Source organism: Schistocerca americana, chromosome 2 (assembly GCF_021461395.2).
Source record: "Schistocerca americana isolate TAMUIC-IGC-003095 chromosome 2, iqSchAmer2.1, whole genome shotgun sequence".
Lineage (NCBI taxonomy): Eukaryota > Metazoa > Arthropoda > Insecta > Orthoptera > Acrididae > Schistocerca > Schistocerca americana.
The window spans coordinates 198,158,570-198,164,569 of record NC_060120.1 but is presented as its reverse complement, the minus strand read 5'-3'; positions in this window follow the sequence as shown (position 1 = coordinate 198,164,569).

Here is a 6,000-nt window from a genome sequence, read left to right as displayed (position 1 = left end):
AAATTAAGAATTCAGGGAACCGCACAACATTTCATCAGCACGGAGCCCACTCACGTGAAATCAGAAGATTACAATGAATTCAAAGCTACAATTTTTCAGAGATTCAAATGCAAAAATGCTACCAGACTCTACAGAGAGAAACTCTATAGTCGGCAGATGCGACGGGACGATTCTATTGACCAGTTTTCTGACAGAATCCGAAACATTAACGGACTAACGTACGAGCTGCTCGAAGACGAAAATGAGAATTGCATTCAGCTGTTCGAAGCCGATCAGAGAGCTTTAGGCACATTCATTCACGGGTTGTATGGCGAGGAAGTAAGCAAAGCAGTCAGATTGGCGTGATGTAAGACCTTTCAGTAAGTAGTAGAAGCAGCTGTCAGCATCGTGGAAGTATTAAGACCACCGAATGATATACGAAAAGAAGAGCTTCGCGTATACAACACAAATGCAAAATGTTACAGATGCAACAAGCCTAGTCATAAACGTAAAGACTGTAAGGAAAAACGACTTTGCTAAAATTGTGGGGCCGGCCGCGGTGGTCTCGCGGTTCTAGGCGCTCAGTCCGGAACCGCGCGACTGCTACGGTCGCAGGTTCGAATCCTGCCTCGGGCATGGATGTGTGTGATGTCCTTAGGTTAGTTAGGCTTAAGTAGTTCTAAGTTCTAGGGGACTGATGACCACAGATGTTAAGTCCCATAGTGCTCAGAGCCATTTGAACCATTTTTTTTTAAAACTGTGGGATACAGGGCCACGTATCGAAAGATTGCGGCAATAAAACACAGAGTAATGCAAGCAACGGAGAGTTCGGCAGATCGGTAAACGAGTACGGGGGCATACGGGCCACCACATTGTCCTCCCCCTTCACGTGGCAGTGATTACTGTTAGCTCCACAGAAAATCAGATCGACAATGACTTTGTGGTAGGTGCTGTATTTCGTGGACGACAGATCAAGCTACTTATTGACACAGGAGCGCAGACCTCCGTAATGTGTGGTTTTACATTGACGGAAGGGATAAGTTAAAACCGCCACAGCTAAGGGTGCGGGGGTTAAACGGAAGGAATTTACGTAACCACGGAGAGGTTGACGTAGAGCTATGTTTAGGCCAAGAAAAATACACAGCAAGGGTGCAACTAGTTACAAAGAATGAAACGCGGTACGACAGTGTACTTGGCTTTGATTTCTTCCCCGCTACCGGGGCACAAATATTTGTCCCTCAGAGCCTAGGCCGTTGAGACTACGACCTAAAAGATCGTTCTACAGATCGCACAGAAAGGAGCAACAGCACTGACGTCGTGGGATCGATCAACCCAACAGATGCATCCGTTGAAACCCACCGAGTCGATGAACAGATTAATCAGCCTCAGCAAATTCCTCAGGGAGCAGGAAAAATAATCTATGTCGTCAAGTCACCCCAATGCAAAGAGGGAACTCTTATTAACCGAGCGGTCGGATAAATGTGAGTTACTGGACAAAATAAATTGTTATGATGCCAGAAGCGTAGGGATAGCTACAATGATGAGACAGAGTGCAGCTAGAGTCCCAATAACAATAACGAACATAAGCAACGAAGACGTTGTATTGCCACGAGGAACAAAAGTAGCTGAAGTGTCGAGCATAAGTAAAAGTGATATCATACAGATTTTAAATGAAGTTTCAAACGTCGGAGCTAGGAAGACAGATTTTTGTACTGAAACCGAAAAACTGCAGTCAGGAGTCAAAATTGATAATGAACACAGAACAAGATTTGTCAGAAAATAGAACGTTTGACAGTTGAAGAGCAGAAGATTTTAGCGCATGTTTTATTAGAGAACGCAGACCTTTTCCGAGAGCATTCAGATTACATGGTTCAGCTCGCATACATACTGGAAATGCAACACCTGTCACTCAGACCTTACGGAATACCATTCAGTCAAAGAGAGCTGCCAGAAGAAATGGTTAAAGAACAACTGGAAGCTGGAATTATAAAACCAAGAGATCCTGCAGATCGAGCTTCGTGTTCACCGGCTGTCATTCTTAAGAAGAAAGTGTTTCCGGAGAACCACAGTTCCGTTTTCTAGTGGATTATCGTGCTCTGAATGCAGTAACCACACCAGACATTTACCCTTTACCAAACCTGGTAGAAACCATGGATTACTTGTGCACATGTCCAATTTTTTCGGTTTTTGATCTAAAGAGCGGATATCATCAGCTGACAGTGCATCCGCATGATTGAGCGAAAACTTCGGTTTTTACTACTCCAGGAGTGTACAAATACTTGAGTATACCGTTTTTGCAATGCGCCAGCCACCGTTCAGCGCCTGATGGATTCCGCTTTACGAGGGCTCACACCAACACAAGCTATTGTATACCTCTACGACGTAATGGTTTACAGTGAAACATGAAGTAGCGTACTGAGAGACGTAAGCAGTTTTCTAGCGTATGAGAGGCGCAAATCTGTTCTTGTCAGTAGATAAATGTCACATTGCAAAAAATTAAGCGAACTACCTTGGACATATCGTAGCTAGTGAAGGCGTCCGTCCTGATGCAAAATTAATTGAAGCTGTCAAGATTTTTTCCGGAACCACAGAATTTAAATGAATTACAACCATTCTTGGGGTCAACAAATATCTATAGGCGTTTCATAGCCGGTTATGCAAATATAGCAAAGCCACTGAAAAAGAGAATGACACAGCCACTGACACAGCCGCTGAAAAAGACAATTACATTCAATTTTTCGACAGAATGCACAAAGATAATGGAAGAACTTAAAGCTGCCCTAATCACAGCTCCTGTGTTAGTCTATTCAGATTTCAGGAATCCCTTAATTTTTTCTACACATGCTTCAAATTTATCTGTTGGTGCTATTTTGTCTGCCGGCCGCGGTGGTCTCGCGGTTCTAGGCGCGCAGTCCGGAACCGCGCGACTGCTACGGTCGCAGGTTCGAATCCTGCCTCGGGCATGGATATGTGTGATGTCCTTAGGTTAGTTGGGTTTAAGTAGTTCCAAGTTCTAGGGGACTGATGACCACAGCTGTTAAGTCCCATAGTGCTCAGAGCCATTTTTTTGCTATTTTGTCTCAAGAAATTGATGAGCATGAATACCCAGTATCATTTGCTTCTAGACAATTAAATAAAGCACGAAGTAATTACACAACAGAAAAAGAGGTTTGTGCTTTGGTTTTTGGTATAGCACATAACACATGTTTTTTGACAGGAAGAGAATTCACAGTGATTACAGACCATGCCACTCTTAAATGGCTGCTGAGATTAGACGACCCATGTTTCAGATTAACAAGGTGGGCCTTGAGACTGGAAGAGTTACAGTTTAAAGTTATTCACCGACATGACAAACTACACGTAACCACTAACGCGATGAGCCGAAAGTTGCGTGTTGGTGTAACATTAAGTTGTGAGGAAGAGTTAAAAGTAGCTTAGTAGGAGGATCCACAATGCAAAATACGGAAAAATGGTCAACGTTTTGTCGAAATAGATGGATTGCTGTACAAGATCACTAGTAAAGGAAACAGCCTAGTTATTCCAGAAGCAAGAAGAGGAAATCATGAAGCAACAACATGATTCTGCATTATCTGGTTAGGTTAGGTTATGTTAGCCAAACCTAACCTAAACTAACCTATGGTCACTGTGGTAAAAAAGCAACAAACATTAAAATATCTGAGGTTTATTGGTGGCCAAGACGCAAAGCTGACGTTTTTGAGTATGTTTCACAATGTGATTCCTGCAACAAAAAGAAAATTTGGGAAAAGCTAGGGCACCACTAATGGAACTGCCAGAGACTATTGAACCATTCGAAAGAGTAGGCATTGACGTCGCTGGACCTTTGCCTAAGACTAAAGATGGGAACAAATGCATATTTACCAAGTTAGGTCATTTCTCCAGACGTATTCTCATAATGCTAACACCTGATCAGAGTGCGGAGACAGTTGCTAAGATTTCTGTAAAAGAGTGGATTCTAAAGACTGGACCACCGTTATGTATATCAGTGATCAAGAATCAAATTTCATGAGTGACTTGCGTAAACTGAATTGTAAGCTAATGCAAATAACGCAGTCGAGAACTACAGCGGCACAACCTGAAGGGAGTGGACGCATTGAACGAGTTCACAGAAAAGTCATTTAGATGGTTAGCTATTACGTAAGCAAAAGGCATTACAGCTGGGATGTTTGTCTTCCGAACGTCGTGAGCGCTTACAGCGCAAAAATGCACACGTCAACTGGCATAAGTCCATATGAAATTGAATATGGAAGAAGGATGCATTCACGCTAGGATCTGGCACGATCAACCGCTGGGCTCAGCAATGAACATGTAAAGGAATTAGAGCATAAGTTAAAGGAGGCATCGAAGGGAGTGAAACGGCGAAATTATCAGTTTTTTCTGCAGCAAGCGAAACAAAAAAGTCAAACTGTTGCGCACAATATCGAGTCGGAGATCTTGTCTACCTGAGCAATGTAGTGTTAAAGGAAAGTCTGGTAAAAAATTTTAAGAAGCTTTGGAAAGGACCTTATCCGATGTTGGAGGTGTAGTCGCCAGTCACTCTTAAGCTCCAGCTGCCTTTTCGTTCGATTGGCATTCAAGTCATTCGTGTAAAGTCATTTCTGTGAAGACTTCCTGTAGCATCGCAAGACGACAACGAGGACCGACGTACGGACTGACCAGCTGTACCTAAATCCAAGGCACGAGCAGTGCGAGGTCGCAATCCGTACTTCCAGGCCGAAACGTCTCCATACACAGAGCTATCCAGTTCCAGACACCCCTCCAATATTCGTAGACGTGTATAGAGTGAATGAGTGTAAAACAGGTGTGTATTTCTCAGCCATGTGCACATGTGAATGTGTTGTGCAAACATAGTTTGCAGCTAATACATAAAGTGCGAAAGTGTAGCGTGCGAAAATGTAACTAAATCTTATTATCTTATTTCACAGGTTATCACAAGACACTGATTTGTATTGTATTCATTGTTTAACTCTAGTGTTTAGAACTAATTAGTCATGTTTAGTGTAATTCTAATGTTTCCTATGGCAATTTGTTCCATTAATGCTATAATAGTAGTATCACGGAGAAGAGGTAGTTTCAACAAATAATGCTAAGCTTGTACTAAGATGCAATTTGAGTGAGATTCAACAAAAATTCAATTCTGTTAAGAAGCGAATTGATTTAATTCGTTCATTCAAAGGTAATGACACCATTTTGGAAATGGGAACGTCTTATTGTCTAAATGCAGGTAGAGCTCATATATGCTAATTATGAAAAAGAGGTTAACTGTTTCCTAATTCTTTTTCCGTACAAAAACTTGATTTGGTGCAGACGTGCCTGGTTTGATTTTGGAGGAAGTGTGCTTCGTACTGTATTTGGTACTTTCAAAAGGCGAGATCTATTGGACGTTACAGACAGCATTTTAGCCCTCGAACAACAGTCTAGTACGATGTCAATTAACATGTCTAATGAAATAATTGTATTAAGGAATATGCAAGGAACCGTTGCTAATCACATAGTTTTTATTGAAAAAGTTTTAATGCAATTTTTTACACATTTCAACATGATTCGTGGTGAAATGAACGCACCATCTTCGAGCTGTTTGAAAGATTAAATGCTGTGAGCGTTCACTTAGGTTTAACACTCTGCTTTTAAGAATTACTGGCCGTCTATCGAATGCTAGAACTGGTGCTCTTAATATAAGAATATCCCTAGGAAGTAGTTCAAATGATTGCTTAAGCACTGTGATACTGCATCCACAACATTTCTTACAGGTATAACGTAAGTTAAATGTAACATCTACTATGATTTATCCTGTTAATTCTTGTAATTTGTATGCTTGTGAGCGTGTGGGTGCTACTCTGTCATTCTGTGCAACGGATTAATCTGAGATGTGCCCTTTACCCTGTGGCTCCTGCAAGATGGAATTTTGACCCCCACACTACTACAGAAGTCAGACAGACGCTCCTAACATTCTAAAGAGAAATGCCTGAAAAACTTTCAGCAATAAATAACTTCTGAAGTCGT